This window comes from Phoca vitulina, unplaced genomic scaffold (assembly GCF_004348235.1).
Source record: "Phoca vitulina isolate PV1807 unplaced genomic scaffold, GSC_HSeal_1.0 scaffold38, whole genome shotgun sequence".
In the NCBI taxonomy this organism is placed as follows: domain Eukaryota; kingdom Metazoa; phylum Chordata; class Mammalia; order Carnivora; family Phocidae; genus Phoca; species Phoca vitulina.
In genome coordinates this window covers 10,760,446-10,771,735 of record NW_022589741.1, presented here as the reverse complement: position 1 = coordinate 10,771,735, position 11,290 = coordinate 10,760,446, and positions in this window count along the sequence as shown.

The following is an 11,290-nucleotide window of genomic DNA, read 5'->3' as shown; positions in this document are numbered from 1 at the left end:
GAGCAATGGTTCAGTATTTGCTGACTCCATGTTCGCAGTGCCCTTAGAGACCGTAACTACCAAGAATTATAAGAATCAACTGTATGTAGAAAAGCCCAGAGAACCCAGAGAAGGATCTAACAGCTCTACTAAGGGAAGAAGCTTCTCAGAGGAGGGACTTCTGAGCTGACCTGGCAAAGAAAACTGAGAGCTTCCTGGTGGATCAGGAGGGCTAGGGCGATGGAGGGAGGTGGGTCAACACACTCCAGGCACAAGGGCTTGGAGGCAAATCTGTGAACTGCTGAGATAGAAGTCTTTCATTTAACAAACAACTACTGAACACATCCTGAGCCAGGCATGCCCGGATGGGGGCTAAGAGTGGAGGCAGAGATCAGTGGGGCCATTGCGAAAGGCCACGATGGGGGGTCTGGAATTAATCCATGAACAACTGGAGGCTCATCAAAGGCTCTTAGGCAGGAGTATGGAGTGACCCAGCACAGCCAGAGAGCAAAAGGCGTAGGTAAAACCAAATGCTGTCGTGTAGTTACATAGTTGACTAAGTAACCCAAAGAAGCTATGGCATCTCCTTCCCTGGAAATGTTGAAGGATAGAAGTCTCTAGGTTTCTCCACGCCAGGTTTTGTTATTTCCTTACTAACACCTTTGAGGGTCTCTCGTGCTGAGAATGAAACATAGATGCCTCCAGCCTTTCAGATTCAGCCCATATCTCAGTGCATCCCACCACTTGCACACTTAAATCCTGCACACCAGCCACAAGGAACTTCTCCCAGTTCCTCGATGAGCCATGCTTTCTCCTGCCTTCTGTCCTGGCTGTGTGTGGTCGGGAAAATGGCGGCCCCTCCCCCCAGGCCTCTACCTGCAACACACGCTTTTGCTTACCCTCACCCTCCAGGTCTCGGATTAGAAGTCACTTCCTCCATACCCATGTACGTTCCTACGGGGACACTTTTCACACTGAATTGTTTTGTTTGATTTATGGTCCATCCTTGCCAAATAGACCCTAAGCTCTGAGAGGGCGGGACCACAGGGTCAGATTTACTGTCTGTATCCTTGGTACCTGGTACTTGGAAGGTGCCTGGCCTGTGAGCCCAAAGGCAGGGACAGAACAGGTTCACCCAGGGGCCGGGGGCTTCCAGCTCACCTAGGCTATGACTTGGTAGGGTTTTCCATCACGTTGAAGGTTGAATGTTCCATGTACTACGGGGACTGCATGGTCCCCGGGGTTCCAGGCTTCCTTAAACCCCACATTCTAATGATTATTAAGTCACTGAGGGTACAGTGTTTGCCCCCCAGCCAACAGGACCCTCTGTGAACTGTGAAACAATTGATTCTTCTCCAAAGCACTAAGTGCACTTAAGTGTCTATAATTACAGTTGCGTTTTCTAGAAGGACACTAATTATCTTTAATTCATGGATTATACTTACTGCCTGGGAGCAAGAAAGGAAAAAAGCACATTGCCTTGGTGGGGAAGTGTGCTGCTGCTTTGCTTCGCAGTGAGTTCTGTTAGAGTTCTTTCTACTCACCCTCCAAGCTCCGACTCCCAACCTGCTCCAATAGGGTAGGTCATTCAACCTGATCTCTAGGGGATAAAGGGAGAGAGGAAAACATGGGACAATTTCTGGTTAGTCTCAGAGAGTGTCAGTATCTTAATTCAGTGTCTGGTCTTCAAGGTTCTGAAGCTTCATCTGTCGGGGCATCCATGGCTGCTCTGGTCACTGATTCACAGTAATCAGACTTATAAGAGACTGAGTCATAACCAGAAAGCAGACTGTTTTCACTTGGTGAGAGGAGGATGCATTGCCAGAACTTGGAATATTGGTGGCTGTGGTCCAGGGGCATTCCTATTCTCATATCCCAGGTCAAAGGACATTAGATATTTTTTGAGGTGTGTTTTATTCTAGCTGTACCCTGATAAAGCAGAGAGCATGATTATTCCCACTTTTCAACAAGACTAAGGCTCAGAGAGGTTTTACCCAAATGTCATGGTTTTCTGGGTCTTGGTGTCCTCTTGACAAATTTAGGTGCTGGGTTAAGTTTTATGAACTGTGATCCTTATAATCGGAAATCTAAACGGACATATCACAAATGAATTTTTACTGAAAGCAGTAGTCACTTAGGTCAGTAAAGCCTTAACCTGCTAATGGATGGGGCTCAAATTTGAACCAAGTGCATATGAAGATTTCAGTCTCAGCCATTTTCCCTTTGTCACTGTCTTAGCTCAGTTTCCCGAGAAGCGGAGTCCAAGTCAGGGGTTTGGGAACATGTAATTTATGGAGGGGTGCTCTTCAGGGAAAACTGGTTGCGACGGGTTGCGGAAGCTGAGCAAGGACGTGGTCTTAGGAAAATCTAGCCTTGGCCTGGTCCACAAGGGGAAGGCGGCGGAGCATAAGCTGCAACGACAAGCGTCCACCCCACGCCCACCCTTCAACCCTGCAGCAAGAGGACCAGCCTTCGGAAGCCTTTTCCAGTCAGTCCTTGGTTGGGGGACGGCCTGGGGGTGGGGAGGGGCAGTGGCCTGCGGATTCCTAGATGCAGTGACTTCTATGAGGTAAGAGCAATTCTCCCCAGAAGGGGGCAGCTGTGAGCTCCTAGCAGCCAACACTCCTACCTTCGGGAGGCTGGGTGTGCTGACGCCGAGGTGCCTGGGTGGAGCGCTGCAGCATCAGCTAGGGCCCCTCATCCTGCGTATTGTCCCTCTCACCTCCAGGCATTTTGTACTGCTCTCCTCTCTGCCAGGACTTTGTTTCCCTCCCTCCCTTCTGCTCAAATAAATCTTATTTCCCCTTTAAGCCTCATCTTACACATCACCTCCTCCAGGAAGCCCTTGCCAACCCTTCAAGACTAGTCTAGATTCTCCTCCGCTTTCCCACCTACACCACATTCCATATTAAAGCCACCCCCTCCTCCTGTTTGCCCACGCTGACCTTGACTCTAAGCTCCAGAAGGTCAGGCACCATGTCTGACTTATGTTCCTCTCTATCCAGCACCTAGAACCATCCCTGGCACTTAATAAATGCTATTTGTTACAGGAATTAATAATAGTCTTCTAGAGATTTAAACTTGGGGAAAAAAAAAAAAAAAGCAAGCTGCGGTCGGTAATCAAACTAAGCCATGTCCAGCGCAATAGAGGCAGGTGGGTGCGAGCGACACCTGCACCATTCTCTCATTATTGTGAGCTGCGGGCGAGCTTTCAGACCAGAAAAAGTTGTGCTTATGCTGAACAACAGCTGGTTTGTCTTGAACTGATAAGCACAGTGAATTGTGTCACTGATATTTTCCCTCTTTGCTTTGGTTGCTAGGAAGCTCAGAGCCCAAGCCCCTGATTAAACAAAGGGGGTGAATTTTCTAATTCTAAATATGGGCCCTAAAGTTCCTTTCAAGGAAAACACCCTGACAGTTTGAGGGAAGTGAAGCCCCAGGGGTGTGGTCCAGACCAAAGTGAAGAGAGGGGTATAGGTATTTGGAAGGGGAGGCAAGAAGCCAGTGAGAAGGGGGCTGGAAACAAGAGAAGGGAGAAGGGACAGCAGAACCACGTGGTGAGAGGCAACTGGAGAAGGTGAGTCACTAAGACTCCCCATAGGGTTAAGAGCGGGGGTGCCGGGTATTTTAAGCTGCTGGTGTCCTACCACCGGACCCTCTTCCATTGTCTTGAAGCTTCAGGCAAGTCTGCTGTTCACAGACATTAAGGGCAGGAGAATTTCAGAGAATGAAGGGATCGGGATCGGTCTGGTCAAGGGATCATGTGGCACAGAAAAGGATCGGCACATGCTTGAAGTAAGACGATTCACAAACTGGAACTCAGGGCCAGGAGGAGTGGAGACTCGGCGGTCACCTGAAGAAACACAAGTCACTGCCCCCCCCCCAAAGCCCCCGTAGAGGAATCATGGATTGTGTGCACAGGGGTTTGAGCCAATTTCACTTGAATCTTAAAGAATAGAATAAATTTAGGTGTTAGAATTCTATTTTAACAAGTATTATTCTCTGATTCCGAAATCATACAGGGTTGGACCTCCTTAATTCCGCCTCATTTTACAACAGAGACAAAGGCGTGGGAAGGTGAAGTTCTTTGCCCCCATCACCACCATCTTCATTTCAGCCCCCCTAAAATAGGTTTTGACTTTTACTTTTGTAAATCTTTTTTTTTTTTTTTAAGATTTTATTTATTTGACAGAGAGAGACACAGTGAGAGAGGGAACAGAAGCAGGGGGAGTGGGAGAGGGAGAAGCAGGCTTCCCGTGAAGCAGGGAGCCTGATGTGGGACTCGATCCCAGGACCCTGGGATTATGACCTGAGCCGAAGGCAGACGCTTAACGACTGAGCCACCCAGGCGCCCCTACTTTTGTAAATCTTAACGCACAAGTAAGATGATAAAATTCCAATGAGGTTGTAAGGGTCACAACAAATAAGTGGCATTTCCATGGCATTTAACTAATCTTACAGGGCCATGAGAAGGGGACAGCAATTGACCCTTGAGAAGAAAGGGGGCAGTAAACTAATAGCTTACCCTCCTCCTGGAAACATCTTCTTCCTGTTGTTGCACGTGGGGCCCTTACGTCCCTGCTCTTAAGGAGAATACCAGTCATTCGCATGTCAGGCTTCGAAGTGAGTCCTTGTGCTGCTGATCTTCCTGAAGACAAACCTACTGTTCACAGTTCCTAACTCCTCTCCGGTTTAAATGTCAGAAAGCTCTTCTCTGCTCTTCTCTGGTCAGTGCGCCGGCCCGGCAGGCCCATGGATCTGTCTCTTGCTGCAACAGTGTTTGGACGGAACAGACCCAGGGAGCCCCTTCTTCCAGCCTCCGGCCACCCTCCAACCTCCTCTGTAACAGCGACCTTCGGAGCCATCTTCAGAACCACCCCCTGCCTCGGGGACCAGCCATCACCAGCTTTCGAGCTTAGCCCCCACTGCCCACCAGCTAGGAGCTCCCAGATTTGCCAGAATGATTCCACCCACGTGGAGGCCGTGGCCAGCCGCCTGGTCAGCCTGCACCTTCGGGCCTCCAACCTTCCCTCTCTCTGGGCTTCTGTTTCCACCCAGACACTGTGGCTCCGGACCGCGAGGGCACTTCCCCCCGGGGGTGGGCCGGGGACCAGCGCCAAGGCACTGGGATCCTGGGGTGCAAAACCGAGACCCTGGCCGCGCCCTCCTCCAGAACAAACAGAAGCCTCCCAGGACTGACCAGGCAAACCCCTGAACTCCGTGGAAGCCGCTCCGCCCGGAGAAGAACCTGAAGCAGGCCCTTCTGGATCTGCAAGCCCCGGGCGGTGCCCGCGCAGACGCCGGGACCTGCTGGAGAACCGCGTCCTAGAGGAGCAGGTGAAGCTCAGCAGGAAGATGGGGCGCACCTGCCTGAGCTCGGCGGGCTGGGCTGCGCAGCCTCGCTTCCAGGGGCTCACCCTCCAGCGGACGGGCAGCCCCCAGGCGCCCGGGCCTTTGAGGGGTCCCTCTGCACCCCCTGCTGTCGGGGCTTCTGCCTGAGCCTCTCCCTGCAGCCCCGAGGCAGCTTTTTAAACCTCGACCAAACCGGCAAGCAAGTGGAAACAGTATAGCTCTTTGCAGGAAAAAAGAAAAAACAAAGCTTTTCTCTAAAGAAAGAAAGACCTCTCTAATAACCAGCCAGGGAAGAAATTATTTTCCTGATCTTCAGCACTGAGGTCAGAACAAAGGCAATATTAACTCCCAATTATTTGTGGAGGGTTCAGAATTCAACTCCAACTGGTCCCCTGAATTCATCAGACACTACTAACATAAAAATTAAGGTTTTAGGTATTGTGGTTTGGCCAGCAATTTTGGAAAGATTTCTTCATTTTAAATATTAAAAAACTGGGTTTTGAAAAAGTACAAAAACTTCTTTTTTCCTTTTTTGAATAAAGAGGAAATAGATGATGGTGAGTTAATCGCATAACCGAATATTTAACATTTCTTATGCTAATCTTGCCAAAAGCCTCTGCACGGTCTTATTAGAATTTGCATTTTGTGTATAGGCCTGAAAAGGAAAGTTTTAAATGTATGTATCTATAAAAATAATTATACACATTTTTTGTTAAAGAAAAATCAGCTGACTCCTCCCTTCCCCTTTCCCTAGCAGCCTCATGCTAGGGAGCATGTGGAGCATACAAAAGGAAATACTCTGGAGAGGCTTCCTGTTTTGGAAGGTTTAACTCAATTTAAATTCCTTGCTGTATCAATGAGCGAATTCAGAAATGAAGGTCTCGGAAAAGAGCCACGTGCGCCCTCTGCCGGCGATCATAGGGCCAAGGAAAGCATCTCCATTCAGTGCAAAACTTGCCAACAAGACCGAAGAGACAATGGTGGAGAGCGTCTGGAAGTTCAAGTCACTGCTTCTGCTGGAAAATGTGGCATAGCAAGCTTCAGCGATGTTGCTCACGGCGGTGTTTTTCTTTGTGATAATCTTCTGACCCAGAACATCTAGTAGTAAGGCTCTGTAAGGGTGCATTACTTTCTGGTCTCCTTCATGGAAATATAAGTCTTCAGCATGGCATCCACAGCCCCCAAGCCCAATGCCTGGCACATAACAGGGGTACGATAAATGTCCACTGAATGAATGAACACCTACGAGGAAGACTCTGGACTCAAGGCGCCAATAGTGCTGATTTAGGTACAGTGCATATGCAAGACAGGATTCCCTAGTCGTAGCTGGAGCCTCTCAGTGACATGATGAAGAGCTTTCGAAGAGCTTTTTAAAGAGCTTCTGAAGGCCATACTTACTCAGTTCAGCAGGGAATCTTTTTTTTTTTTTTAAGATTTTATTTTATTTATTTGACAGAGAGAGGCAGCGAGAGAGGGAACACAAGCAGGGGGAGTGGGAGAGGGAGAAGCAGGCTTCCCGCCGAGCAGGGAGCCCGATGCGGGGCTCGATCCCAGGACCCTGGGACCATGACCCGAGCCGAAGGCAGACGTTTAACGACCAAGACACCCAGGTGCCCCTATGAAGGGAATCTTAATGAATTTAGCAACATGTGGCTTAGCAGCTTTCCTGGAAGGGTATCCAAGTTAATCTAGTACCTATACATCCCTTAACAGGTTACAAAGTGTCTTCACAGGTATCTCATTTGATCTCAATAGCCCTGAGCAATGATTATCACCCCTATTTTACAGAAGGGCCCTGAGCCAGAGAAAGGTGGAATAATGCTTTCATGGCAATCAAGTGATAAGCTAAGATTCACACAGGTTTTCTGTCTCCCAGCTCTAAGCTATTCCCACCTCCTCCAAGGCTTCATAAGATTTAATGGTCTCCTCGTATTCTCAGTGTGGCTGAGGCTAAAATTAGAGGGGACAGACACAGCTTTTAAAGATCACCCTAGTAAGTCATATCATGGGCATCTCCTCTTATTACTCCTGACAGCCAGATGATGGGAATTACGAAGGCTGGGCTGGGCAGGCTGCACGCCACCAAATGGATGGACAACCTTTTTAATAGCTTTCTCTTCCCCGGTCATTGACCAGGACATTACACACAGACTTGCGTCTTCCTGCATCATAAAATTTGGCTCAGGGGGAGACTGTTGAGCACTTCCCAGAAAGTGGACCGAAAATCCTTGTGCTGGGTCAGTGGTCAAAGAGATTTATAAGTTAGTACCGGAGTGACCCCTACTCAGTGTTTGCTAGTGACTTGGTTGGTCTGTTTGATTTCAGGGAAAGCAAACAAAACCCAGCAGACAAATGTTTGCTTAGGTCCTGACTTCACTTGGAGAACAAATCTGTGAGGAATGTGATAGCGAGAGCCATTTCATGCTTTTGTACACGATGTTCCTTAGCTTGCCTGGCCTTTCCCGTCTGCCAAACACACCCCTCTTCAGCCTGCAGGACCCAGAGCAAATGCCACCTTTCTCGACACCCCCACTCCAAAACACCCTGTGCTTACTCATCTCAGAGCTCTTATCGCAATGAATTGTAACCTGTTTTTTCATGTCAGTTTCCGTGACGTGGTTCTTTAAGAACAGAGACCGCACCTTTGATCTCTATAGGAAAGACAGATGTCGGCCTCCAGAGATGAGCCCCAGACGCCTAGACCACAGTCAGTGGCTTCCAAACTCTTGTGATCACAAACTACAGTAATAAATACATTTTATTTTAGATCATAATCCAGAAGCAGATATTTATGGTTATCTATAATAGTACATGATTGTTTTACAAAACTGAAAAAAAAAAAAACCTCACAAAATAAATGCTACTATCTGGGATTTTGTTTTCTGGTTTATTCTCTATTATTTTTTCAAATGGGTATTGATTAATTTTATGGTGCCCTAATGAACGACAACCTGCCGTTGGAAAAATATTGGTGTGATTGACTTCATCTGGCCCCGACTCCCATTTTCTGTCTGCAGCTGCTGGACACCTTCAAACTGGGGGAGAAGGAAGGAGTTCTGACTGGGGGATGCAGAGGGGAAGAGAGGAATGAGCACAACCGAGTAATTTTAAGAAAATCTTCCTATTCCCTTTTTAGCCCCTTGGCCTGGGTCTGAGCTCCTATCGGTAGGACTGAGTGTTAGAAACTAACTAGAATGTTTGTGAGAAACCCTATAAAACTTCGGGTACAAACAAGACGGCTTCAGGATCTAGATCAGGAAAGAGTAAACTACAACCTTTGGGCCAAATCCACCCATCCACCTGTTTTTATAAATCAAGTTTTATTGAAACACAGCCATGCCCATTAATTTGCATATTGGTCAGGCTGCTTTTTTTTTTTTTTTTTTTTTGCTGCTTTTGCTATAACTTCAGATCCGGGTAGTTGGGATCAAGGCGGCATGACGTGTAAAGTCGAAAATATGTACTATTTGGCCCTTTGTGGGGAAAGTTTGCCCACCTACGGGATAGACAGGAAGTGTTCCCCAAGTCTCTGAGAGGAAAGCGCCTGGCTCTGAGGCCTCCGAGGGGCAGCTCCTTTCTCCAGACAGACCATCTTATCCCTCCGCCAGCACTCACAGGCCGGGGATGCGTGTCAGCCGCAGCAGAGCCTGAGACGGAGAGGCTGACCCGGGCAGGTTCTGCGTGGGGACCAACGCTGCAGGTTGCAGCATTGCCCTTGGAAGTATCTGGAAGCACTGGGGGTGTTAGTGTTGTGATTGCAAAGATAGGGACCCTTGAGCCTGCTGACACTGGGGGTTCGTTTGCATCCCCACTGCCTGGTTCTAAATAAATAATAAATGTATGGCTTAAATGAGAAAGGGATTGGCATGTGGCATGGAAACGGAGAATTATTGGACCTCCTCTGGAAGGCAGTACCACAAAAGAGCCTGCAGCCCAGGACTGAAATTCTCTCTCCTGCTTAGAGATCAAGACGCCTTTTCACCACAGCTTTGGCAACTAGCATCAAAGATGAAGATTAGGATTATAGCTAACAATAAATAAATATTATGTACTTATCGACCGCTAAGCATTATTCTAGGTTCTTTATACGTAGCAATTCATTTTTATTCTCTTGACAAGAAATTCCACTTGAATCTCATTTTACAGCTGAGAAAACTAAAGCACAGAGAGGTTATGTAACTTGCCCAAGGAGAACCAGCTACTACTAGGTGGCAGAGCCAGAATTTGAAAACGGGATGATCTTTGTCATTGAAAGAAAGAGAATGGATTGCTAAGATGTTGGCTCGTTCGTTGAATCCAGTGGGTTTTCTTTTTTCCTCTTTGCTGCCATCTAAGAATTCCTTTATTTAGCGAATCTCAAGGAATGTGCCCTTTGTTCTTTCCATTTTTATCTGTAATTGGTCTAGAGGTGGGCATGTGACTACCGTTTGGGTCAATAAGATGTAAGAAGCCCGCTGGGCGCTTCTGAAAAAGATCTCCTCACATGAAAACCCCCCTCCCAGGCAAAGGTGAACGACAGACGGATGGAACCCGGCCGCTGCATGATGCTGTCCGGCCACCATTCTATCCCAGAAGAACCTACCTCTGGATTTCCTTTTAGTAAGATTAATAAACCCCTATTGTTCAGACCATTTTCAGCCAGATATTCTGTCACTTAGTCTCCATTCCATTCTGCTGTTCTCTTTCCTTCATAGCTCTGTCACAATCAGAAAGTCTCTGAAATATTGACTTGTTTCCTTATCCCCCGCTATTGCTTCTAGAACATAAACTCCCAAGAACAGGGCTCTTCCATCCGCTACTCACTGCTCTGTCCCCCAGGGTTCGAGACCATGTCTGGCCAAAGTACTGGGGAATCTAAATGTAAACCCAAGAGGCTCACAGTTCTGTGGTGAAACAGAAAAATAAGACAGTTATAATGCAGTATAATAAATGTCACCTTAGAGGTAAAAATCACAGAAGACTGTCTGCGAAGGGACTGAGCCTTATAAAACTGTTATGACCAGGCTGGTCTCAGATTTTCATAGATGAAAGCAGAAGCCTTATTATTTTAAAGCTTGCTTTTGAAGGAGATTGCAAAGCATTCCTTTAAACCAGGCAATCCAGTTATGCAAAATGTAAGTAAGGGCCATCCTTTTGGGAGGTACCCCAAATGCCTGAAGTTTCAGAAGTTGTGGCCTTTAGGTAAATGGCACTTGGGTTTAAGAGAGCTCTATCTCCACAAACTTGGTTGCTTCTTGGTGGTCTTGGTGGCTTCTGGGGAGTCAAGTGAGCTCTTCCCAAGAGCAGTTTTCTTTTTTTTTTTTAGATTTTTTTATGTATTTATTTGACAGAGACGCAGCGAGAGAGGGATCACAAGCAGGGGGAGAGGGAGAGGGAGAAGCAGGCTTCCTGCCGAGCAGGGAGCCCGATGTGGGGCTCGATCCCAGGACCCTGGGACCATGACCTGAGCTGAAGGCAGACGCTTAACGACTGAGCCACCCAGGCGCCCCCCCAAGAGCAGTTTTCTGCAGAAGGGAGGCACAGGCCTGGTCATCCCCACCTGCTCCTAGGAACAGAGTTGGACTTGGCTTTCTCCATCCAGCCTGGACTGGCCTGTTAGTGTCCTTCAGGATGGAATCTCTAGAAATTGTAACGTGAATGTCCGAGGAGATGGAACAATTGAAAACATCCTGAAAATGGACAGATACTGTGTTGTAACATGATGGTCCTATACAACCAAATGAACAAACATGTGCGATAATAGACTCTTGGGCACCGATGTGATTGTCAGGGCGTGGGGGGGGGGGGGGCGGCGGTAGGGGGAAGGCAGGAATCTCCCTGTGGGAAGCAGCGATGTCCTCTGTCAGTAATCCTGGGGAGAGGGAAATCTTGGGAGGAGAAACAGACTGGAGAGACGGGCCTCAGACCTGGCGGACGAGGACAATCCTCTCTCTAGGGAAGGGGTAGACAAGCTTCTTCT